The 27790-nt window shown below is 36.2% G+C and overlaps 1 long non-coding RNA gene across 1 annotated transcript in view; it reads left to right on the forward strand.

Annotated features, from left to right (window-relative positions):
• Positions 1 to 690: 690 nt before the first annotated feature.
• The window catches only part of LOC110341954, a 107383-nt gene continuing 80283 nt past the window's right edge, over positions 691 to 27790 (forward strand). Inside the window, exons 1-2 of the long non-coding RNA XR_005878074.1 lie at positions 691 to 1005; positions 3569 to 3623. This is a non-coding gene — a long non-coding RNA (uncharacterized LOC110341954). The remainder of the gene's footprint in view (positions 1006 to 3568; positions 3624 to 27790) is intronic.

Consider the following 27790-nt stretch of genomic DNA (forward strand, 5'->3'; position numbering starts at 1 on the left):
CTGCCTCCAGGCTCCTGACATATTTGAGTTCTTGATCTGACTCCTTCAGTGATGAGCAGGGATATGGAAGTGTAAGCCAAATGAAACCTTTCCTACACATGTCACTTTGGTCATGGTGTTTCATCATAGTAATAGTAACCTCAAACTAAGACAGACTATGTTTTGGTGAAGATTATGGAAGTGTTTTGGAACTTTGTGCCAGATGAGCCATTGAGTGTTGAGAGCTCAGTGGGCAGTTCTGCTGGAACTTTGTAGATTTAAAAAACAAATAAAATGAGAGCAGTGCAGAGGATGAGGTCCGGATTGTGCCATTTCAGAGGGAAGTAAATAGTCTGCCAGGAATTTTTTTGTGAAGACTCTTGTGAGCTTGAGCTAGAGAATCAGCTGTGATTAACAAGATACCAGAAACACTAAAGTAGAACCTTTACTTTGCTGGGACAACTAATGCTAGCTAAAGCTGAAGAATTAGCAGTGATTTAAAAGAGAGTAGCATCATTGAGGCGAATCTTCTGGGAAGTGTTTCCTCAGAGTCAGCACAGAAAAGATGTGTTTCAGAGACAACCAAGCTTGTACATAGTGCATGCAGCTGAACTTGCTGTGTAAGAGTCACCCAGGTGGTACTGATTTTGAAGGCATAAAGAAGTAATGGAGAGCAGCTGGGGCTTGGCACTATTTTTAGGCCAAGACAGGTCATTGGTGAAGTTGTAGCCTCAGCAACAGTTGAAAGCCCAGGAATGAAAGGGTCATGCAGGGATGTTGAGACTTGACACCATGAAGAGAGACTAGGAGAAGCTATTAGTAAAAGTGGATCCCAGTTGCAGCAGAAGGCCCCAGAACTTTGGAGATGCCCATGCCATGGGTTGGCTACCAAGAACAGTAGCAGCGGTAGAGTGGGGCTAGCCAGAGCATAGGAGGCAAACTGCACTTGGTACACTGGGAGGAGCCTAGGAAGTTATGCAAACGCTTTGGAGGAGCCCAGAAGATGCTGAGTGATCCCATTGGACAGTGAGTGATGGACATTGAATTAATTGTGCTTTTGGAGTTTGGTTTGGAATTTCTGATATTGTGAATGTGCCCTGATTCTTACCTCTTGAAATAAGGTATTTACTTTTGACTTTATAGGAATCCACAGTTGAAAGTCTTTGAATCTTAAATGATTCTGGATTGTAAAAGAGCTTGGATATTTTAAAGAGAATGAACTTTTTAAAATTAATTTTTATTTAATTAAAACAATCTTATTTTACGTACCAATTCCAGTTCCCTCTTGCTCCAGTCTTCTCATTGCCCCCACCAATCCTCTGACCCCCCATCCACTCCTCAGGGAGGGTGAGGCCTCCCTTGAGGGTATCATCAAAGTCTATCACATCATTTGGGGTAAGACCTAGACCCTCTCCCATGTATCTGGGCTGAGAGAGTTTCCCTCCATATGGAATGGATTCCTAAAGGCCATTCAAGCACTAGGGACAGATAATGGTTCCACTGTCAGAGGCCCCATAGATTTCCCAGACCCCCGAACTGTCACCCACATTCAGGGGGACTGATTGGGTCTTATGCTGGTTCTCCAGCTTTCATACCGGGGTCTGTGAGGTTCTATTTGCTCAGGTCAGCTGTTTCTGTGGGTTTCTGGAGAGGATAACTTAAATGCTCTATAATGAGGTTGATGACTACCTTAAATGTCATCATAGAGCCTTCATCCAATAGCTAATGGAAGCAGAAGCAGAGATTCACAACTAAGAACTGAGCCAAATTCCTTGAATCCAGTTGTAGAGAGGGAGGAGTGATGAGCAAAGGGGTCAATATCGTGATGGGGAAACCCACAGAAACAGCTGACCTGAACAAGGGGGAGCTCATGGACACCAGACTGACAGCTGAGAAACCAGCATAGGGCTGTTCCAGACCCTTTGAAAGTGGATGCCAGTTTCAATGTCTGGTTAATCTATGCGGACTCTAGTAGTGGATCAGTATATATTACTAATTCACGAATGGACTTTGGTAGCCCTCTCCACATAGAGGGATACTCTCTCAGCCTAGACACACGGAGGAGGGTCTAGGTCCTGCTCCAAATGATAATACAGACTTTGAAGATTCCCCCATAGAAGGCCTCACCCTCCCTGGCGAGCAGAAAGTGAATGGGATAGAGGTTGGTGTGGGGCAGAGGAGGAGGGGGCGGGAGAGGGAACTGGGATTGGTATATAAAACAAGCTTGTATCTAATTTAAATTTTAAAAATTGGGGAAAAAATTTATTTCTTAACAGTGACATAATTCTGTGTTACGATGACAAGAGTGAATTGTATTGGCTAGTTTTATATCAACTTGATACAAGCTAGAGTCATAAGAAATGAAGCGACCTCAGTTGAAAAAATGCCTCCATGAGACAGGGCTGTAAGCAGGCTTGTAAGAATTTTTCCTTAATTATTGATTGATGGATGAGCGTCCAGCATATTGTGGGTGATTCCATCCCTGTGCAGGTGGTCCTGGGTTCTATAAGAAAGCAGGCTGGAAAAGCCATGGGGAGTAAGCAACTAAACAGCACCCCTCCATGGCCTAAGCATCAGTCCTGCCTCTAAGTCTGCCCTGTTTCAGTACTTGTCTTGACTTCCTTCAATAATGAACAGTAATTTGGAAGTATAAGCCAAATAAAGTCTTTCCTCCCCAAATTGATGTGGTCATGGTTTTTCATTATAGAAATAGTAACCCAAAGTAAGACACATACTGACAGAAAGTTTTTGACAGTTTTCTAAAAGCAAAATATTAATGCTAGATTTGCAAAGAAAGAGCAACCAAAAAAACAAACAAGAAATTACATAGCAGTTAGGAATAAAAATGAATGTGTTATTGGATATAAATATGGGTTGGAAACTGCAACACTTCTGCTCTATACACTTTTCCTTTATTTGTATACTTACAATATAATTCATAATTTTTATATTACTTTCAAGTAGGGCATTGGTATTATAATAAAATATATGTTCAGTAAAACTGTTATGAAAAATTATTGTTTAATTTGTAAATATGTGATGTTTTATGACTCTTTAGATGGGCATGCATCAATCATTGACTGGGAAAGGTACGTTTTTAAAAAATATACATATACTAAAACCAAATGATTTAGATTTCTTAGGATTAATCTTGACAAAAGGGAGGGTGGTCGATTAAACAATATGACATGGGCTAGAAATAGTTCTGTCCTTCTCAGTAGATACGGAGGCTAGTAAACAGAACTGACTAAAGTGGAGAGGACATGACACTAAGGCAATCCAGGAATCAGTGGTGCTGAAGCCCCTGAACATGAAGTATTAATATAAGTTTACAATGGTGAATGAGTGTAATTCACAGGAGAGCAGAAAACAGCTCATCATAAAATGAAACATATCCAAATTTCTATTTCATATTTTCCTTTTTCTGTAAAAGGCACCTCCAATTCTAATCTAGGTTTTCAATGAATTACATTGCTTCATGTTAAGTAATGATTTTAAACTAATGATCTATCAAATGCACTTTTCTAAAAGCAAAAGGGGGTGGTTAAATAAGATGATTCTTAAGTTTCCTTTTCATTTTTCATTACAGAAAATCAGACAGTCACAGGATCAAGGACCTGGGCATTAATGACACATTATAGAGAGTGAGTAACTTTTTCATCTTCTCTCTTTCCCATATTGTCTCCTCTCTTTGTATTTCTGCATTATGGACAACAGTATCATTGTCCAGCTCAAAGATTATTCTAAACTCTTTGACTTACCTAAAAGAATAGTGAGGAAAATTATGTTTAGAAAGTGAGTTATCATAATTCATCCTATATTTCAGCAAAACGTGATCCTCCTGCCTCTGCCCCCTTCAGCAAATCCTACTGGCGTGTGCCACCACAACCAGCAAAACAAGGAGATTTTACCCACATGTTTAATAATAGGAGTTTGAATTATATTCCATCCAGACTCATTGAAAATTATACTGCCATTTAATACAAAATTAGAAACTAATATTAATTACTTGCCAGAATCTGGAACTAAAATGATATTTATGAAAACGTATATGACAGCATAAGGAAACATTGAAATAGTCATAATGATGTAATAAAATTTATGAAAAATCAATTTATGTTTATAAAACTATACAACTACTGCATACCTAAATGGACAAAATGATATGGGAACTTATAATATTAGAAACGTTTGTTTTTCATTGTATCATATTTTGATGTAAAATTATTTTTTGTCGAATTTTTGCTTAGAATTTGAGAATTCCATCTTTCTACTTTGCTTTCAGGCCTACCACTGAGCTTTTCAACACCTAACAGAGGAAAAATTAGGTTCCAGTTACTCTTTCGTTGATGAATAATTTCCTTTTTTATTTAGTTCAAGAGTGTTCAGGGATTCTATCCATATCATACTCAGCATGGATGCTTTAATGTCTTTGATAATGTGAGCATCTTTTCTTAATGTTGACATCTATTCCTTACATTTTTCATGCAACTTGAGATTTTTCTGTTCCTTTACATGATAGGAGAAGCTTCAAAGCTAGGTATTTTTCCTAATTGTAATAGGAGTGTGGTTTTATCTGTCATCTGCTTCAGCTGGATTTTCTTACATGGTGATAGTATCATTTTGTCTTTGCCATAAAGTGGCAGAGTGTTCATCTGCTGACAGGTCACTGATAACAACCTGAAATTTAGAAACTGATTATTTTCTTGGTCACCTACACATCCTGATGGCCATTAACACTTCTAGTGGATCTTACCTTTTGCTTTATATATAAGGTGTGTGTGAATTAATCATTATTCCTCATAGCTAAGTGGAAAACAATGTATGTCTTTTCTTTCTCAGTGCCAATACCAGGACACATTTTGAAGAATTAAAATTTTGCTACATGGATGAAAGAGTGGTAATTCACTGGGTAGAAGAAAGCTGACACACACATACACACATGTTTACACCCCCACACACATATGTATATGCTTCCCTATGGCTCCTTCAAACATCTATAGAGTTATCTTGCCTTTGTTCTACCCTCACTTTACCATTTTAAACTTCTCCGGGTTATTCCCCTTTATCATTACTCTCCCATTCTATGTGTTTTAAGCAACCTTCCTCTCTTAAGAGCGTCCCACCACTGGTGATCCCTACAGGTACTCGAAATGAAGTACCCACAACCAAAGATGCTAAGATAGAATCTGCATGAGAGAGGGCATACACCCAGAAACACTTCTGGGTCTGTCTTACCTACCTTAGAAGAATTAGTTTCGGCTTCACCAATGTACCTCTAAGCTTTATCATTTCATTTTGTTTCATAGCAATATAAAATTTGATTACTTACAAGTGTTCCCTTTTCATTATCTATTCATCAACTTATAGTATCTAGGTGAATTGCAGTTTTCACCTGTTGCCACTAACATAACAATGGCCACAGATGCAATAGCATGCAGAATCCTGTGTGTGTGTGCTCAAAAGTTATATATCTGGGTCACACGGTAAATCTGTTTATAACTCTGAGTGACCTCCATGTGGTTTTCTAGAGTCTCAATGGCACTTTGTATCCCCACCAGCAGTGAATAAGGGTTGCCATTTCTTTATATCCGTGTCAACATTGTTGTTAATTTGCTTGCTTATTTTTCCCCATTTTGACTAGTGTAAAATGAAATCTCAAATTGGTTTTAATTTACATTTCCCTAATTTTGAAGGATGTTGAAGCATTTTAAGCATTTTTGGTCTTTTGTGTTTTTTATCTTTAAGGAATTCTCTGTGCAAGGCTCACACCATTTTTAAATTGGACTGTTTTCTTGATTTTTTAAAATTTATTTGTTAACTCTAGATATGCACTGGGAGGCAGAGGCAGGCAGATCTCTGTGAGTTCGAGGCCAGCCTGGTCTACAGAGCGAGTTCCAGGACAGCCTCCAAAGCCACAGAGAAACCTTGTCTCGAAAAACCAAAAAAAAAAAAAAAAAGGATGCTAATCCTCTGTTGAGTGTATAGCTTGTGAGGATTTTCTCTCTGTGGGCTTCCCCTTTACTCAACTGACTTCTCTTTGCTGAACAGAAATTTCATGAAATCCCCTTTGTCAATGGTTTATATAAATCCATGTCTTATTTACTTTATTATTTCTGAGACAAAACACGATGGCCAAAGCAATTCATAAAAGAAAATATTAAGTCTGGCTTATAGTTTCAAAGGTCTTAGAGTTCTAGTGGCCACAATAGTTAAAAACACACCTCTTAAAAAAAACACACCTCTTGATTTGTAATTAGGAGGCAAAGAGGGAGTGCACACTAGGAATAGCATGAGTCTTTTGAAACCTCAAAGCGCATACCCTAGTGGCATACTTTCTCCAACAAAAGTACGTCCTCATCCTTCCCAAATAGTCACACAAACTAATAACAAAATATTCAAACTTGTGATCCTGAGATAGCCATTCACCTTCAAACCACTAAATTTCCGGAGTGGATGGAGTCTTAATCTGATATACTTTATCCAAAACTACATGTTGTAGTGAGCTAACTACCCTTCTAGGAATTTCAGTTTTTGATTTTGTATTGAGGTATCTGACCCATATGGAGTTGATCTTTGTGTACAATCAGATATTGGGTCTAATTTTATTCTCACATTTGGGCATCCATATTTCTACCTGTGGATATTCAGTTTTGTCAACAACATTTGTTGATAATGCTATATTTTCAAAAATTGTGTATTTTTAGAATATTTTTGTGAAAAATTAGGTGTCTATAATTCTATAGTGTTGTATCTGGTTCCTCTAATCTTTTCTTCCTGTTTTGTTCATATTTATCATTCGTTTCTTTTACATATTTTATTAGAATGATTTTACCTTAAAATATTTATTTTAATGTGTATGGGTGTTTCACAAACATATATGTCTGCTCAATGTGCACGCAGTCCCTATGGAGACCAGATGAAGGTTCTGGGTCCCATAGAAGAGTTTTAGATGCTTAATAGCTTCCATTAGGGTCTGGCAAATGAACAAATGTCCTCTGCAAAAGTCACAAGTACTCTTAACTACCAAGCCTTCTCTCTTGCCCAGATTATTTTGTTTCTTTATTAACTAAAACATCTATTAAGTTTAATATTTAAAAAGTTTACTCTCTCTATGTCTCTCTAACTCTCTGTGTTTGTGGGTATTTTACGCATGTACCTTTTATTTGAAATTTGTTGCTAAAACATAATTATACCTGGAAGGTTCTAAATTCATTCCATATACCAAACTATGTTTCAGTTAGAAATATTTTGCAGTATGGTCTGAGTGGACATACGGCTGATTTGTTATTTTCCTTTGAAATCATTTTACATGGCTGTTTGTGGCATACCAGTTGGTTATAAATACTTTGTAAGCTGCAACTGTAAGAAACTACCTGTGCATTTCCTTTAACATCCTTAGCAGAAAAATATCCCACAAAAGATTAGAATGTCATTAGACACATTGTGCATTTGATGTTCTACATGTGCCAAAATTTTGTAATTAGCTTGTATAACCTGTAATTTTCCTTGGCTTCTGTTATGATATCTTCCCCTTCAAAACCTCAATTCCAATTGTGAAATAATTTAAGAGTTCAATAGGAAATTTAGGAAAACCAAATTTAGTGCTATCTAGAAACTGCTATACTTAAAAAATTATAAAAAATGTCATTTGCTTAAAATAGATATAATTTATAATTGAATATAGTTCGCATGGCTCTGATTGAGTTTGACTGTCCTGGTTTTGGATAGACAAGGACAAATAGTGTTTATTTATGTAAAAGGGACAGCAAAACTCACATGACACCTTTAATATATGTTTATTTTTGCAGAGCTTACAAGATCATTTTAAATTCTGAATAGGGTGTGACTAAACTCTAAGTGAAATAATTATATAAAAGTTTACACTTCACTTCACTAAATGAAGTATGCCATAAAAGACATAAATGTGAAAAAGTTTAAAACCACCTTTTTCTGTAATAATGGCTTCAAGCTAAAATTTCATATATATACACAGCTAGAGAAAGAAAAACATAGAAACAAGATGAAGGCAATATCCATAATGCACTAATTTTTTATTTTGGTAATAAAAATATAAAGTGTTTGTTCCATTTATGTTTATGAATATATGAAATTACTTTCATAAGTATATTAGTTTTATAATCAGAAGCAAATAAGCTTTGTATTTTGATATCAAAATAGTAAGTCAGTGCTTACGCATATTGTGATCTTAATGTACTTCCCTTTTCAACCCATGTTTCTATGTGATCAAAAAATCCTGAATGTTTTAAACTAGAAAAGGTCAAGATGAGATACTTATACACCAAAGAGGAGACCTAAGTTAGTAATTAGCAGTAATAATCAACGCAGATTAATGATTGTCTCAGAAAGTCCATTGCTGTGGGCCATTAACCCTAGCATAGCAATTAATTCCCAAGGAAATGCTCATTGTTTCAAAGGTCATTCCCATGGTTAGAAATTATTACAAAGTAAATCCATACTAAAGTGTTCACTGTTGGAAACGAAGTACCTGCTATTAGTCAGTGACATTTAGTCATATCGGTTTGATTTTGTTATGACTGAAAAGGTATTTGGGTAAACATTATTGTGAGGGTGTCTACTGAGTATTATTAAGTAGACTAATTTCTGAATTAGTAGAAGATACAGCCTTCCTTAATGTTGGTGGTGCTTGTTCAGTGATTTCCTGGCCAGAATGGGACAAATGCTGATTCTCTTCTGAGTAAAGGGACCTCCTCCTGACTGTCAGTCAATACCTGAAGTGTTAGTCAATGTGTTTCCAGGTTTATGACAAAACAGATGCATTGAGTTACTTTGGTAATTGAGAATTACATCATTCAAGCCAGAACTGCAATCCAGTTTTCTTGATACTTTGGCCCAAGAGCTTTTCCTTGGCTTACATCTGCACATTTCTTGTGTCTTTGCTTGCCAGCTTCAGACCTTGAGAGTGTTAACTCTGATAGTCATGTAAGTGAAATGCTTGAGGTAAATAATCCCATTCCCTGTGTGTTCCTCTTCTATATATTCATATATAACTGTATATTACACATATGTATAAACATCTATATGCACATGTACAATTTATATGTAAATTAAATTATGCAGTATGTAATATTTATTAATATACTTTTATCAATTCTCTTTCTGGAAAACTCTGATTAATATATACTCTCTTTATTCTATGTTTGTAAAGGCAAATATATTTAAAATATACACATTCAAATGACCTAAACACTAGCAATACTTTAATACTTTGTTTCATAATCTCCTTAAAATGGTACTTCAAATAATTTTAAAATTAAAAAAAGTTTAAACAGCCTATCTGGCTATCAGATAATGAATAGATAATCAAAATATACACATTTGTAAAGGGAATATTATTCATCTGGCAAGAAAAAAGAAATTATGAAAGGTTCTGATAAACAGACAAGGCTGCATTATGAATTATGGAAACTCAGAAGCAGAAGATCAAATGCATGGTTTCTCTCCTTTGTGAAATTACCTCTGAATCTTAAAGGGCCTGATGTCCAGTTGGAATACCCATAGAGATCAGGGGCTTGAGAAAAGGAAGATTTCCAAGAAAGGGAGACAGAAAATAGTAGTGTTAAGGGTTAATAGGGAAAAATAAAAAGACAGCATTAAATAGCTTGGGGATGGAAAGGCAGAGCAGAGGCAGGAATGCCAACTCCTAATGACTTCTCCTTATACCTATATATTAGTGCATCTCACAACCTTCACTAGAGAAGTTTCTTGTTTTTATTTTTTTCAGTAGATAGAAATTAACAGAGATCTATAACCATCCATAGTGTAGAGAGCAAGAGACTATGGAATGCTTATCCTAAATGGAACATCTATAGTATTACCACTCCTTTCAAAGCCCAGGAAGCATTTCAAAAGATGGTCCAGAAATACTCTAAGAGCCAAAGGTTGTGTTTAACTAAATGGAAGCAAGTTGCACAGATGAATTAACAACTGTTGTGACAATATGCACAAACTCATATCAGACAAAATTTCAGGGCAGAGAAGGGAGGCAACCATGAATCGTGCCTCTAGTGGAAGTATTGGCAATTGATAACATCAAAGAGGAGAGTTGGGGTTTTGTTTTGTTTGTTTGTTTTATTTAAGGGTATGTGCGGTCCCTGGGTGTTCAACTAAGCTATCGAGGAAGGCTACACACACTAAAGTCTATCAATAGAAAAAATTATACTGGATAAATAAATAGATAGGTGAGATAAAGCAGGGAATCTGAGAATAGTTGGGATATTGTGATGGATAAAAATAAACTACACAGTAGAAGAACTAATACAATTCAAAATAACAAAGGAAAATATTTACTCATAACTAATGATGTGACAGATAATTTACATTAAGTATTGCAAATAGTTTTCAAAACACATAGAGGTATAAAGCATATTTTACAGATAAGTGAGATCAAGACTAAAAAATCATCTTTTACATGCACATCGGTGGCTACAAACTGCATCTAGATGTGATCTAGCTTAGAAGTCCATTTCCTATTTATCATGATGTCAGAGTTTAATATTATGTATTGAAAGAAATTTTTAACTGAAATTTGAAGTGAAGTGTTCTTTTGTAATGAATTAAACTGATGTATTTTAACATATGTCTATTATTAAAATTAGGGCACATTTTATCGTAAAAATTGCAATTAAGTAACTGTGTGTGTACATAATTATCACTGTTCCAAATTTCACATGATATAAATATGTATTTACTTTAGAGTAAAATAGCATAGAATGTTACCTAACTTCTTGAAGAATATTCTCTAGCCACAGCAGTAAGACATGAAAAACCAAGGATTTTCTATAGGTAATAAACTACTGATCATTTTTGCATATGTGTGTGAGCTTTATTTCTGTGTTGTAAAGAATATAGCTATAATTTTATAAAAGGTAGATATATAATTGTTTAAAGTTGCATATATACAATCTTTATCATAAATTGTCTTAAATACTTAGGGATTAAAGTAAATTTTTTAAATAAATTCAACATTGAGTGACTTTTACTTTAAAATATTGATTGGCTGAGATCAATAAATAGGAGCTTGTAAAACAAAACTCTGTGTCATCACTTTGTCAGTACTTTCTGGAGGTACAGAGACTGTTTAGTGATTGCTAAAATCCACTCTCTTTCTCTTTGTCTCTCTCTCTTAAACCCACACATGTGTATATGTATGCACATACATATTTATTTCTTGTGTACATGGTTTAGAATATCAACATGTAAGTCACTTGTATTATATTAACTTCTATAAAAATAAATATTTTTAATTATTTATTTTGGTTGCTCTGCTTACCAAGCTTCATTTCCTGAAATCTAATGTGGAAGCATGTTTCATAGATATGCAATTAAGTTGTTAGAGTACAGTTTGAAGTAGCAAGACTGAAGAAAAAAGGAACATTATTTCATGGGAAACCAATGTTTGTTACTTGAGTCTCCTACTTAGCCTCTACATTGGAGAAATTAAAAATTCTTAAATAGGATTATCTACAATTCAGTATATGTTATATCTTAATATGATTCTGGCTTTTTTTTTATTTTACTCCTTACAAGATTATGGCCTGGAATCCAAGAATGTACAAAGTAGTTGCTTTCTAAAAGAAACAAAGAGATTAGAAAGGACATGAATTTTCAATAATTTATTATATGTGACAAATTTGCATGATTACCTTTGTCTGCCAGTCTTAATCAGTGGCTTCTCTCTATCCCTTGGTATTTAGTACTCAAGATGTTAATCCACAAGATATTATTACATTATTCACAGCCACTAGGTGATCATTTTCTTGCTTTTGCAAACTGTCATTCTTTCATTTACGTCTTTTTCACAGGCACAATATGATGCTTGTCCCGAAGTAGTTGCATATTTATACATGGAAATGTCTCAGCTGACCCTGGATTTAAATAAAGGCTTAAATCTCATTTGTGACTCCTATATAGCAATTTAATTCACATGTAAGACTACTATTACATCAATAAGTATTTTATATGTTTGGTCTGAGTCAAAGTGGCCTAGATGAATCAAATGTTTTTTTTTTTTTTCAGAAATACTGAAAACATTTTACAACTTAATTTATACACAGCAGATGTATAACCTGACTCTTTTTTTTCTTTTTTTTTTTATTTAAGTTAGTAACAAGCTTACTTCACATGTCAATCCCAGCTCCCTCTCCCTTCCCTCCTCCCCTACCTTCTCCACCAGGCACCCCCAGTCCCAGTCTCCACTCCAATCCCCAGGAAGGGTGAATCCCTCCATGATGGATCTCCAGAGTCTGTCATTTCATACAGTGCAGGGCCTAGGACCTCCCACAAGAGTCCAGGTTGAGAGAGCATCCCTCATTGTGGGATGGGCACTCAAAGTCTATGGGGCCTTGGTATAAATACTACCCAAGGCCCCATAGATTAGCTAGGCCTCCTCACTGACACCCACATTCAGGGGGTCTTAAAGCAGTCACCTTTAAAAGAATATCATGCATAAGCCAAAGTCTCCTTGGGCATGAACATGTGAAGGAATTGGTTTTGCTTTCAAAAATTATTAAACATAAATTTTGATCTTTCATTTATTTTTTCATTTATCTTTTTATTTAGAAAACCTTATTTTATATGTCAATCCCCACATTCCCTCTCCTTCCCATCTTCTCATGCCACCAACCCCTTACCCACTCCCCAAAGATAGTGAGGCATTCCATGAGGGATCACCAAAGTTTGTCACATCATTTGGGGGATGGCCTAGGGCCTCCTCCATGTATCTGGGCTGAAATAGTATCCCTCCATGGGGACTGAGCACTAAAAGTCCATTTGTACACTGGGGATAAATACTGGTTCCACTGCTAGAGGTTGCATAGACTGCCCTGGCCTCCTAACTAGCACCCATATTCAGAGGGCTTATTTTGGTCCAAGGCGGTTCCCCAGTTTTATGACTAGGGTCCATGTGCTCTCACTAGGTCAAGTCAGCTGTTTCTGTAGGTTTCTCCAACACGGTCTTGACTGCTTTGCTCATGCCCCATCCCTCTCAACAACTGGATTCCAGGAGTATGGCTCAGTGCTTAGCAATGGGTGTCTGCTTCTGCTTCCATCAGCTACTGGATGATGGCAATTAAGGTACTTATTAATCTCATTATAGGGGAAGGGCATCAAAGGCAGCCTCTCCACTACTGCCAATATTCTCAGATGGGGTCATATTTGTGAATATCTGAACATTTCCCAAGTGCCAATTTCTCTTTAAACATATACTGACTCCCTCCAGTAAGCTATCGCTTTTTTTGCTCTCCTCTATTCCTCCCCTTATTCAATCTTCCTAATCTATCTTGTTCTCCTCCCCCCTTCTCGCCTTCTCTTTTTCCTAACTCCCTCTCCTCTCCTCCCAAGATGCCACTTTGCTCAAGAATTCTTGTTCCTTTCTTTCCCCTTCCTCAGGGGACTATGTATTTCTCTTGTAGGGTCCTCCTTGTTTCCTAGTTTCTCTGGAGGAATGCATTGAGGACTGGTAATCATTTTCTTAATGTCTAACATCCATGTATGAGTGAGTACATACTATGTTTGTTTTTCTGTGACTGGGATACCTCACTCAGGATGTTTTCTTGCAGTTCCATTCATTTGTCCACAAATTTCAAGATTCCATTGTTTTATTCCACGGAATAATACTCCATTGTGTAAATGTATCAGGATTCCTCTATTGAGAATTCTCTATTTAGTTCTGTACCCCAATTTTTAATTGTGTTATTTGGTGTTTTGGAGACTAGCTTCTTGAGTTCTTTGTAAATTTTGGAGATCAGCTCTCTGTCAAATGTGGGGTTGGTGAATAATATTTTTACCATTCTGTGGGCTGCCATTTTCTCTTGTTGACTGTGTCCTTTGCCTTACAGAAGCTTCTCAGTCTCAGGAGTTCCCATTTATTAATTGTCCATCTCAGTGTGTGTGCTACTGATGTTATGTTCAGGAAGCGTTCTCCTATACCAATTATTTTAATGGTACCACCTACTTTCTCTTCTAAGAGGTTCAGTGAGGTTGCATTTATGTTGAGGTCTTTGATCCATTTGGACTTAAGTTTAGTGCATGGTGATAGATATAGATCTATCTGCAGTCTTCTACGTGTCAGCATCCAGTTATGCCAGCACCATTTGTTGAAGATGCTTTCTTCTTCCATTGTGTAATTTTAGTTTCTTTGCGTAAAGTCAGGTGATCATAGGTGTGTAGGTTAATATCAGAACTTCAATTTAATTTCATTAGTCTACCTGTCTATTTTTGTGCCAATATCAAGCTGTTTTCAGGAACACAGCTCTATAATAGTACTTGATGCCTCCATAAATTGCTTTCTAGACATCACTGCTTTTGGCGATCCTGTTTATTTTTTTTTCTTTCATAAAGTTGAGTATTTTTCTTTCAAGATCTGTGAAGAATTTTGGTGAAATTTTGATGGGGATTGCATTGAATTTGTAGATTGCTTTTAGCAAAATTGCCATTTTCAATGTGTTGATACTATCTATCAAAGAGCATGGAAGTACTTTCCATATTCTAGTATCTTCCTTAAATTCTTTCTTAAAAGACTCAAATTTATTGTTGTACAGGTTATTCACTTGTTTGGTTATTTTATGTTGTTTGTAGCTATTGGAAAGGTGATATTTATCTAATTTCTTTCTCAGACCATTTATCATCTGTATATAGCAGGGCTATTGATTATTTTAGTTAATCTTGTATCCTGCCACTTTGCTGAAGGTGTTTATGTAAGTGTTCTCTGGTAGAATTTTTCAGGTCACTTTTGTAAACTATCATATCATTTGCAAATAATGAAATTTTGACTTCTTCCTTTCAAATTATTATCCTTGATCTCCCTTTGTTGTCTTATTGCTCTAGCTAGAACATCACATACAATATTAAAGAGATATGGACAGAGTAGGCAGGCTTGTCTTTTTCCCAATTTTAGAGGAATAGTGTTGAGTTTCTCTCCATTTAGTTTGATGTTGGCTGTTGGCTTGCAGTATATTTCTTTTATTATGTTAGGCATGTTCCTGTTTTTCCTAGTCTCTCTAAGACCTTAATCATCAAGTGGTGTTGGGTTATCTCAAAGGCTCTTCAGCATTTGGTGAGATGATCATGCGGTTTTTCTTTTCTAGTTTGTTCATATGGTAGATTTTATATACATATATATGTATATATATTGATTTTCGTATATTGAACCAGCCCTCTATCCCTGAGATGAAGCTCTACTTGATCATGGCGGATGATTTTTCTGATGTGTTCTTGGATTTGATTTTCCCGAATTTCATTGAGTGTTTTTGTATCAATATTCATGAAGGAGATTGGTTTATAGTTCTCTTTCTTAGTTGTGACTTTGTGTTGCTTGGGTACCAAGGTAATTGTAGCCCCTAAAAACAATTTGGCAATGACCCCTCTGCATTATTGTGTAGAACACTCTGAAGAGTATTTGTGTTAGTTGTTCATTGAATTTCTGGTAGAATTCTTCACTGAAACCATCTGGCCCTGGGCTTGTTTGGTTGGGAGACTTTTGATGACTGTTTCTTTTCCATCAGGGGTTAGAGGTCTATTAAGTTGCTTATCTGTTCTTGGTTTAATTTTGGTAAGTGATATTGTTCATTAACCTTAAATTTTCAAATTTTGTGGAGTATAGGCTTTCAAAGTATGACCTGATGATTTTCTAAATTTTCTCGGTATCCATTGTTATGTCCCCCTTTTCATCTCTCATTTTGTTAATCTGCATGTGCTCTCTATGTCTTTTGGTTAGTCTGGATAAAGGTTTGTATATCTTGTTGATTTTCTCACAGAACCGACTCTTTGTTCCATTGATTCTTTTTATTATTTTCTCTGTTTCTATTTTATTGATATCAGTCCTCAATTTTATTATTTCCATGGTATCCAATCTTCCAGTGAGCTTGCTTCTTTTTATTCTAGTGCTTTCAGTTGTACTGTGAATTCTCTAGTGTGACTCTTCTCCAGTTTCTTCATGTGAGCCCTTAATGCTATGATCTTTCCTCTTAGCAGTGCTTTCAATATGCCACAAGTTTGGGTATGTTGTGTTTTAATTTTCATTGAATTCTAGAAAGTCTTTCCTTTCTTTTTTATTTTTTCCTTGACACAGGAATGGTGCATATACACATTGTTCAATTTCATTGTGTGTGTAGGTTTTCTGCAATTTGTGTTGTTGAATTTGAATTGTTTTTTGTTGAGGTGTGCTACATTGCTGAGTATGTTATCGATTTTAGAGAAGGTTACATGTTGTGCTGAGAAGAAAGTATATTCTTTTGTGCTTGATGGAAAGTTCTATACATGTCTGTTAATCCTAATTGAGTCAAAACTTCTATTAGTTCACTTGTTAGTTAATTTGTTACATTTCTGTCTGGTGGTCCTGTCTAGTGGTGAGAGTTGGGTGTTGAAGTCTCCCACTGTAAGTGTATGAGGTTTTATGTGTGATATGAGCTTTAGTAATGTTTCTTTTACTGATGTGGGTATCTTTGTATTTGGGGCATAGATTATCAGAACCGAGACTTCATCATGATGGACTTTTCCTGTGATGACCATGTAATGATCTTCATCTCTTTCAATTGATTTTAGTTTGAAGTCTAATTTGTTAGATGTTAGGATTTCTACACCTGCTTTTCTTGGATTCATTCGATTGGAAAATATTTTCCCAACACTCTACTCTGAAATAAAGTCTATCTTTGAAGTTGAGGTGTGTTTCTTGTATGCAGCAGAAGGACGGATTCTGTCTTCGTATCCATTCTGTTAACCTGTGTCTTTTTATAGGTGAGTTAAGAGCATTGATATTGAGGGATATTAATGTCTATTGATTGTTAATTCTTGTCTGTTTTGTATTTGTTGGAAGTGCTAGTATTGTGTGTGGTTCCTGCCACTGCCCCCCGTTTTCTTTTGGCTGCTGGAAACGTGGGATTATCTATTGTCTATGTTTTTGTGAATGAAGTTATCTTCCTTGGGTTGAAGTTTTCCTTCTAGAGCTTTGGTAGGGCTGGATTTGTGGATCTGTATTGTTTAAATCTGGTTTTGTAATGCAATATCTTGCTTTCCCCATTGATAGTGATTGAACGCTTTGCTGGGTATAGTAGTCTGGGTTGGCATCCGTGGTTCCATAGTGCTTGCAGAACATCTATCAGGGCCTTCTGGCTCTCAGAATTTCCATTGATAAGTCAGGTTGTAATTCTGATAGGTCTTCCTTTATATCTTACTTGGCCTTTTTCCTTTGTTTCTCTTAATATTTTTTCTTTATTCTGTAACTTTGGTGTTTTATTTTTATGTGGCTATGGGATTTGTGTGTGTGTGTGTGTGTGTGTGTGTGTGTGTGTGTGTGTGTGTGTGTGTGGTTGTGTTCCAGTCTATTTGGTGTTCAGTAAGCTTCTTGTATTTTCATAGGCATGCCTTTCTTTAGTTTAGGAAAGTTTCTTCTATGATTTTGTTTAATATGTTTTCTGTAACCTTGAGTTGTATTTCCTTGCCTTCTTCTATACCTATTATTCTTAGGTTATGTCTTTTCAAGGTGTCCCATATTTCCTGGATATTTTGTGTTAGGGATTTGTAGGACTTAAGATTTTCTTTAGTCCATTTCCTCTAGTGAGTCTTCAATACTTTAGATTCTCTCTGCTGTCTCTTATACTCTATTGGTTATACTTATATACATAGCTCCTGATCATTTACCCAGATTTTCTATTTCCAGCATTCCCTCATTTTGGGTTTTCTTTATTATTTCTATTTCAGGTTTCAAGCCTTTTACTGTTTGATTTCTTTCCTTCACTTGTTTGGTTGTCTTTTCTTGACTTTTGTTGCTTTCTTTGAGAGATTTATTTAATTCTTGAATTTTTTTTGGTGTGTCTTTTTTTCCACTTCCTGTATTTTTTTGCTTTATATTTCTTCCATTTCTTTACGTGATTTTCTCATTTCCTTTTTGAGGTTCTCTGTCATCTTCTTAAAGTTGTTTTCATGGTTATTTTATTCTGCTTCATCTTTGTTGGGATATTCAGTTCTTCCTGGTGTAGAATCCCTAGATTCTGGCTGTGTGATATTAGTCTTTCTATTGTTGAATGCGTTTTTATACTAATGTCTTCTCATTCCTTCTTCCAGTGGGTGCAGGTGGAGTCTCTCTCTTCTCTCATCTCCTGGTGCGTGTAGGTGAATCAAGACTTCTATGTCAGCAACTCTGGGTGGTTCAAGCTCTCTTAGAGGTCTCAAGCAGAGGATGTTGGGGGACAAGATTGCTATGAGGGAAATCTCTGGATGGTCCTGTGTGCTGGGACAAGTCCACTACATAAGCAGCCAACACAGGAAGTTCCAAGAGGAGGATACGGGGAGTTGGGCCTAAGCAGGCCCCACACTCACCTTAATGGGAGGGCCCATTCTTTTATTTTTTTAATGCCCTATTTGTTTTTGTATCCATTATTTTCTTTATCTATGGATCTACGATTCTGTTTCCCTATGTTCACAACAGTTTTAATATTGCTATTGTCTAGGACTAAGCCAGATCTATATTTTGCCTTTTGTTGTAGCCTGATCCTGGGATATGATCTCTTTGAAAGCAAATTAAATCACAACAACTATGAACTTTGTATAATTTGTTCCTTTCTCTGCTATAATTGTTTGTTCTTGTCATGTTTTTTTAACAATAGTTGAATTCTGTTTGTGAATTGTTCATGAGGTTCTTGAAAGTGAAAGTAAATATGTTCTTGCCAACCACTGGACCACCTGTGGGGAAAACAATGCACTGAGTTTAGCCAAGAAAGATTTACAAAAGCAAAATTTATAATTGATATACAAGAAAAGGAGACATCAGCCTTGTATATGAATAGAGGTGTTTCTAAGCTCTACAGTTGGAGACAGATGTTTTTAAAAGGTGTAGAGGGTCTGACCAAAGTCAGTCTGTTTCTTCCTATTTAATCACAATAAAATTATTTTTAGTGTGTAGTTTTCACACTTAGTTATCCATGCTTCTATTAAATATGCAAGAATGACTCAGCACTTTATTTACCCATAGTGAAGAAGGCATTCCAATGATTAGAACACATAAAATACTTATGAAGTATATAATACAGATTCAGGGAAGTGTGGAAAGTCAGGTAGGATACTAGAAAAGTTAAAATTAAATGGAAAATTTTCCAAGAAGGGGAAAAGCATAAGGAAAGATACAAGAACATAGAGTGAAATAGTGTTGAAATGATATCTGTACAAATGAACCTGGATGGGATGAGACAGTAACATAAATTCAGTACAAATGAAATTTTATTACAAGCTAAAGAATATAAAAACCAGTGTTGAAACTGTAGATACACCCACATTCAAAGCCATGACAGAAAAACCATTAAAAATCGTATAGTTCAGTAAACAGTATAATCTATTGGATGGATGGGTATAGAGAGGATAGACAAGTTGAATCAGACTCCTTTGTTTTTGTGATACTTTAAGTCAATTACTAATGCATAAAATATGAATTATTCTGCCCTATTAGGATCCTAGCAGAACTTAAATAAGACACAAATTAGAGGCAGCATAATGCCATCTATCTAGAAGTCAAACAGCTTTATAAATGAAAGTTATGCTTGCAAGAGGAAGTACCTGAGAGGTCTAGACTGTGCAGAGATTTCTATATTTGCCCGCAGCTAGCATGAGGAATGAGTGGTGTTTCAAACTGCTAGGATAAGAGTTTAGGGGGCTTCAGGAGACTCCCCAGGAATACTTTAAGTGGCAGGTGTTCTTCATCAACTCACTGTCAATCAGTTTATGCTTGCAAATAATCTTATTACTATTCTCTTAACAAATAAGGTAGCTTCTTTTTCGACAGAAACCAACAGATTGACGAGTGTGAAATGTCTTTTTTAAATGAGATACTTTATTTCCATAACTGAATGAGATAATATACATAAGTTGAATTGTCTACTTCAGAGTCAGTGCCTGAGAGATGTAAGATGCAATGCCAGGATGTGGAGGAATTAACCCTAAGGTGTAATTTTTGTTGCTCAGTCAAACGGGGAAGAGCACCTTTGCAGCAGAGTTACTTGCAGAGGGGGTCCTCAAGGTATTGCTGAGGATCTGGAAAAAGTGTATCATATTAGACCACATATAGACTTACAGGTACACAAAACTGCAGGTTTGGGATTTTAATAAAGACATCCCAGAATAAGAACCCCTTTGAATCCCTGGCTATGAAGCAGTCCTACTGAAAATAGATAAAAAAAGAAACATGCTTGTTTCAGGCATATTATTTATTTTCTGTCAGGAGTCTTAAATATTCAAATATATATGTCACATAAAGGATTCTCATTTCCTGTAATGTTACTCCATCTCTTACTTGGGGTTATTGTATTTATTACTTCCATATTTTAACATTCATTTCCTAAGTTTTCCTACAATATAAAAATGTAATTTTGTAGCTGTTGTTAGATGATAATGGTAGAAAACATTTGTCTTTCATATCTAACTTGAATATCTTAAAAATGGTTAATTTGTAGAAAGTAATTTGATTTATTTTTTGTCCTTTCATTTCTTTACGTTAGGTAGGGTACCATTCTTTTTTTTTTTTTCTTTTTTCCCATTTTATTTTTAAATTTCAATTTAAATTAGAAACAAGGTTGCTTCACATGTCAATTCCAGGTCCCTCTCCCTTTCCCTCCCCTCCTCCCATGCCCTCCCACCAAACCCCCCAACATCCCTCATTTCCCCAGGGAGGGTGAGGCTCTCCATGGGGGGAGTGTCCATAGGCTGTCATTTCATCCAGGGCAGGGCCTAGACCCTTCCCTAAGAGACGAGAGTGAGAGTGCATCTCTCATTGTTGGAGGTAGGGTACCATTCTATAGCACAGTCTACCTTGGTCTGTGATATGATATCCATCTTGGTTTTGAATGGGAAGCAGTCCTTACATTTCAAAGTGGGTAGTGCTAAGATTACAACCATGAACAACAATATATGGCATAGAAACTATTATTTTTGAATAAAGCCTTTTTAAAAGCCTAGTTTGACCAAAATTGAAAGGAATACAGCAAAGAGTGGTTGTACTTTCTTCTTCATTTTATACAAGATGAACGTAAAAATGAAACTATATGGTTATTTTATATAACGCTGCATCTAAACATAGGGGATTACATGGAAAAAACAAATATTTCTGTGCTCTCCCTATTAATAGAGTATAAGGATTTACCATCATGGTATATGTAGAATTTAAAGAATAGAAGAAGCCATTTACTTCCACCTACTTATGTTAGAAAGTGGAAGTAAATTATTAATGTGGGTTACACTATTTCCCTATAGTTGTTCACATGATTACTTCTGAAGGCTGGACTACGATACCAAGATCTCCTAACCATAAGTCATAATTCCTAGGTGAACACTGACAATATAGAAAATGTGATGTATTTGTCATGGAAAAAATTATCTAGAGGGAAGAATGTTTGTAAAATTCTGGGGTGTAGCATTGTCCTCAAATCAAAAATGAATATAAATGTTAAAAGAATGGCTTTGGGCTTTATATAAATTGGCCATCCTTGGTCCTTAACCAGGGAATTCTGGGTGAATCAAATGCCCACTGTGCCATTGGTGAGGTTTAAGACAATAGATAAGGAAACTGTTTTCTCAAAATTGAGATAGTGAAATGGTTTTAACTCATAAAAATAGGAATAAGGTTCATCTTGTTGTGTGAGTGAAGAAGAAAAATGTACAGTTTTGTGATAGTATACTCATCCTTTTACTTTTTATAAACGGTCTGGCCATGTAGCCTCTCCTGCCATAGAACTAACTCTGTGTCTTAGGCTTTTCTCAAAATTGTGGTAATCCACCTACTGAAGTCAAGTGCTAGAATTACATATGTGTACCAACTTTATTGCTCTTATTTATCCTATTGTTAGAATGTTCCATTAATCAAATATTGGGAAATCATTAGCAAAGTAGCTTTACTGTGATTTTTTTCCACATGATTCAAAAAATTGAAAGGATGGAGACTATTTTTCCCTTTGACCTTAAGGAAATATAATCAAAATATACTTGAAAATCAATATGGCATTTGGTGTGCAGTGTATACAAAGGAGACAATGCCTGCATTCCATGCTCAAAAGTAGATTTTTATTCTAATGCATCATTACAATAAATTCCATATCAGATGTCAACATCTTCTCTTGCAGATTTAATATTAACACCAACACTTTCAGTGTCTTTCTGTCCGCATGGCTATTTGTCCATCCACCTATCTCTTCATAAATATTCAGAATTGACTTCATTGTGATGTTTGAATAGGCAAATGAGAGTTCATATAAACTAAGGATTTCCACTTGAGTATGGTGCTAAAATCACTCTAGGTACTAGGTTAGGTAACTCTATAGCAGCACAATTGTTATCCTCCTTATAGGGGCATAAGGACCCAGTAAGGCTCAATATTTGGAGACTGTATCTAGGCTTGAAGAATGAGTGATTGATAGATTTGACATGGTAATCCACTTTCAGATGAAGACTGTGCTATGTTTTATTTTCTATAATATAATAAAAACTCATGTTTGAACAGAAAGAGTCCTACCAAGAAACAAGAAAAAAGAAAAGAAAAAGAAAACACAAACATACAAAAACAAACAAACAAAAACCACTGGTTTGACCAGAATCCTTTCCTCTTGATGTGAAACCTGGGCTACATATTTCTGACAAATTTCTATGAATGTAACAAGTTCAGTCAACAACACTTCAGCTTAGAGTCCTGGACTGTCAAATCTGGAGTCAGTGTCGCTTGGCTAGGATTCATATAGAAACATAAGTAAGAAAACAGTGTGCTTCTGCCAGATTATATTTCTCATCTCATGGACCTCTTCCTGAAGTTCTTAAATAATACTGAGACCAGTCTTCCTAAAGTTAGTCCAATCTTCTTCCATCTTGCTCTGTCTCCCTATGATGAGATATAACAGTAATATTAGACCTGACCAGATAATCCAGAATAGTGGCATCATCTCAATATACCTTTATGTAAGACCAGGCATGATGGTGCACACCTTAACTACAGCACTTGAGAGGCAGAGACAGGATGATATCTGTGAATGTGAGGCCAGCCTGGTCTACATTGTAATTCCCAGGATTGACAGGACTGCATAGAGAGGCACTATTTCAAAAGAAAGAAAGAAAGAAAGAATTAGAAAGAAAGAAAGAAAGAAAGAAAGAAAGGAAGGAAGGAAGGAAGGAAGGAAGGAAGGAAGGAAGGAAGGAAGGAAGAAAGAAAGGAGATAGTTATATATAAATCCAAAAGTCCTTTAGCTGCTTATGGGAAAGCATTTCATTTCTTAGGATAGAGTGTGTGTGTGTACATATATATATATATTTACATATATATATATAATGTATGCACCTTTAATTGGGGCATTATTCTATTACAAGATAATTTTGTGTCATAAAACTTTGTTAAAATACATACATTGAGTCACCAGATTAAATACTTAGTTAATTGGAATATATAGTGCAGACATTGCAAATATGCTTAGTTAATTTTAAGCTCATCATTTTGAGTCTGTTTATTAATTTGCTTACAAAGACATCTAAATGTCTATGTCCACGTTTGACCTTTCCAACACTCTTACACTCTGTTACCTACCTGTGCTTTAAGAAGATTGTTCTCTGCTGTTTTGTTTCTATTTCTTTAGACATTGTCTAATTATCATGCAATTCATATTGCCCAATGCCTAGCTTTCATTCAAAATGCAGATATTTTGCCTTTTACAAAGTGTTTCAAACTCTCTCAGATAAAATTGGTTCTTTCCCCTGCAGACCCACAATAGTTGGAGTGAATTTTTTACTTTGCAAAAGCTCATATTATGCTATGAGAGTCATCTCAAGGATTTCTCTCTCCTACATATAGTGATAGTGTGAATTCTAGCAAAAACATAGCATTTCAATCAGCCTTTCACTCTTAACTAAGGATTTAAAATTTCACTTTAGAAGTGCAGGGAAATGAGCAAATTATAAACTTTAATAATATAGATTCTCTCAGACAGGAGATTAATTCAATCAAGTAATACTCCACTTGATCTCATAACAGCCTTTACTGGAGGCAGTTTCCTGAACTACTTCATATTTCTTTCCTATGCTATAAATGTTTCCCTATAATCTTGAACTTTTCATGGAAATGAGGTATCAAGCTTTCCTATATTTGAACAATTATTAGTTTTTTAGTGTCATGGTTAATCTTGGTTGACAAACCTAGAAAAAAGAAATCCTAGTTGAGGAATTGCCTCCATCAGGTTGGCCTTTGACTATGTTGATGGGAGCATTTTCTTGAGTGTGATTGAGCTAACACACTTTGGACAGTTCTTTAACTAGGCAGGTGGGGTATAAGAAAGGTATCTAAATGTGAGTCTTGAGGTATGCCTTTGAAAATGAAATCTGGCACTAGGGAAATAACCCAAAAATCACAGGGATGAACCCAACTAAGAATCTAAGCAATGGTGGAAAGGCTACCTTAAATGCCCTTCCCCTATAATGAGATTGATGACTACCTTAAATGCCATCCTAAAGCCTTCATCCAGTAGCTGATGGAAGTTCATTCCCCCATGGAGGGATACGCTCTCAGCATAAAGACACATGTGAGGGCCTAGGCCCTGCCATAAATGATACGAGAGACTTTTATGATCCCCTATGGAAGGCCTACCTCTGCCTGGTCCACTCTCCCTGTCAGTGGAAAACATGGGAGAATGTGAGGGAGAGGGAACTGGAATTGATATATAAAATAAGATTGTTTCCAATTTAAATAAAAAAGAAATATGTTCTTCCATAGTGTCTGTTTCATTCCCCTTCTTGATTCCTGCCTTGGCTTCTCTCGATGACTCTAACTTGTAATCCAAATTAACTCTTTCCACCTCAGTGGTGATACTGGTCAAGTTTCATCACATCAACAGAAAGTAAATTAGGACAACTCATTATTATTGGTGTTTTATCTTGTGGAAGATATTCCTCAGGATATGTAACCTCATTTTAAAATTTTGTTAGTTGCTTTTATCATTTTATTTCTAAGAATTGTTTATTTTTAGTTGTGCACAAATATCTTGTGCGCTATATGTATTCTCCAAATCATTTGCCGGTATATGTCTTGCCTATACAAAATATATGCACACTCATATAGGATACAATAGAATTATGATCAAAATGGTCATTGTGCAAAAGGAGAAATAGTGACATAAGATGGGGCAAGAGATTGTCTTAAATGTAATTGTGTTTCTTGCTACATGCAAATAAAGCTGTTAATTCGGGCAAAAATTTGTCATAATCATACATACACATACATGCACACAATCTCATCATGTGGTCATTGTGTTGTTTCTCTTACAATTATTTATACTTCAGAGTCTGCCTTGCAGGCATTGTCATATAAAGGCAAAAAATGATTATTGCTTGCACAAGCTTGGTGGAGTAGGATGCAGATTAAACATGGTATGCTTTGCAAAATCATGGCATGGTGTTTCCATGTTTCACAAAAGAAGGATTGTGACATTTAAGCCAAGGACCAACTCTACTTACCAGTCTTGTGTACCTGTCTTGTGACTTGTGATGAATGATAGCCACAGGGGCCTCAAAGCCACCGGCTTAGATTCTGTGACAGCTTTGGAATCTCTCCCAGTGGAAACTTTTCCCTCTGAATAGGCCTATCTTAAAAAGTATAGACAAGGGGGTCAGATAAGAGTGCTGGAAAGATCTGGATGCATGTATTATCATCAAATTTAAAGCCAGACTGATTGGGGCATGCAGAGAAGACCAAACCAAACCTGTCTCTTCCCACAGATCTTTTCATGTTGTACTTATTATTTTTTGTCAATTTGACAGAAGCTAGAGACACCTGGGAAGAGGGAATACCAACTGACTGATTGTCTCTATCAAACTGACCCATAGGCATATCTATGGGGTATTTTCTTGATTGATGATTGATGTGGGAAGGCACAGACTACTGTGGGATGGCTCATCCCTGAGCTAGTAGTCCTCAGTTTTATAAGAAATTATCTGAGCAAGCAGGCCTTCATGGTTTGTGCATAATTTTCTGTCTTTTGCTAAGAAATAAGGTGAAAATACACCCTTTCCTATTCAAGTTGCTTTTGATCAAGGTGTTTTATCACAGCAATATAAAGTAAACTGTAGCAAATCCTCTTGGGTGCCTCAGTAAAGAATCATATAATAGGTCAATAACAGTTGGAAAAATAACAAGGCGGTGTTTTTAAAGGTAAACATTTAAAAGCATTGTGAGCATAGCAAACTCTAGGGTAGAATACTAAATGTATTTCTCATATTATGATCAATCCACTTTTATTAAGAACCTTCAAAATATACAACACCTAATGTACTTTTCAACCTCTACCATTTCACAAGTTATATGTTGGTAAATTGTAGATTCAAAGACTTGCTTGTAGGAGTGAGCCCCACAATTCTATCCGCCCATGAGGGTGGTTATCCCACTGTTCAACTCACTCCCTTATCACTTCCCTTAACAAGTGAGGCACTTTGTGGAATCAATGGGTCCTTCAAGAGCAGTCTTGAAGCATTTAAAGTTGTGTGGAAGAGGAGAACATGGATTTTCACATATCCTTAAATTCTTAGCAGAAATCTCATTCTTGTTTAACCAGTGACAAATATAGGCAATATAACTCTGTGTAGTTCTGGCATCAAGTGAAAATGACCAATAACCTAAACTACTAAATCTATGTATTTAGTTTCCATTCATTGTCACCTACCTGCTAGAGAATAAGCAGAAAATCACAATATCCAGTCCTTCTATGAACTTAGATCTCCTGAGGCACTCTTTTTTTTTTTTTTTTTTTTTTTTTTAGATTTCCTGAAACTGGAGCTACAGATGATTGTGAGCTGCCATGACAGAGCTGGGGCTTGAACCTGGTCCCTTTTGAAAAGCTGCCAGTGCTCTTAACCCTCAGTCACCTCTCCAGCTCCATAGTCAATATTTATGTGCTATTTTCGGTACAAACAGAGCAAGCTACAGATGTTTAACCAGAGCCACACAAAGCTACTGTCCCTGCCCTGTGCCCTTCTGCATTGAATGCATATTTAGGACTGCCTAACCCCTTTCTGTGACTCCTCCTCCTCAACCTCTTTCCATTTGTGTCTGGGGCTGAGCTGACATGAAGTCAAGAACACCCTTAGTCTCCAGGTCTCTGCATCTCTTGGTTCCCTCATTTGGGAGCCCCTGCTCCATTGCAGGCTGCTGCTGAATTCTGCCCCCAGTGCTACTTCAGGCAGGCAGAGTTTGGCAGAGTTCTGTCCAGTGTTAGCTCAAGGTGGACCATCTTAGACTACATGGGCCTTCACTGTCTCATCAGCATAGCAAGTTAGGCTGTGAGCACTGGCCAGGCTTCTGGAAATGAACCCAGCAAACACCCCGTGTGTCTTCATTACTCCCCCTTGAAGTTGCCTACATCTGTGTGTGGCTGGTAACATGGATTTATTGAAGCAAGGTCTATAGATTGTTTTTCTTTTTCTGTTTTTGTTTTTGCTTGAGATAGGGTCTTACCACGTAGTCTTGGCTGTCCTAGGGCTTCATTTGTGAACCAAGCTGGTCTTACACCTACAGAGATCTGCCTCCTGAGTGCTGGAATTAAAGGTGTGCAATACCACACCTACTGGAGATTGTTTCATTTTGTTTGGTTTTTTGTTTATTTGTTCACTTGGATTTTTGTTTGTTTTGGGGTTTTTTATTATTTATTTTTAAGTTTAAATTTAGATTAGAAACAAGGTTGCTTCACAAGTCAGTTCCAGGTCCCTCTCTATTTCCCTCCCCCCAACCCCCCTCCCCAATATCCCCTCATTTCCCCAGGGAGGGTGA

Source organism: Mesocricetus auratus, unplaced genomic scaffold, assembly GCF_017639785.1.
Source record: "Mesocricetus auratus isolate SY011 unplaced genomic scaffold, BCM_Maur_2.0 Super-Scaffold_100007, whole genome shotgun sequence".
Taxonomy (NCBI): Eukaryota; Metazoa; Chordata; class Mammalia; order Rodentia; family Cricetidae; genus Mesocricetus; species Mesocricetus auratus.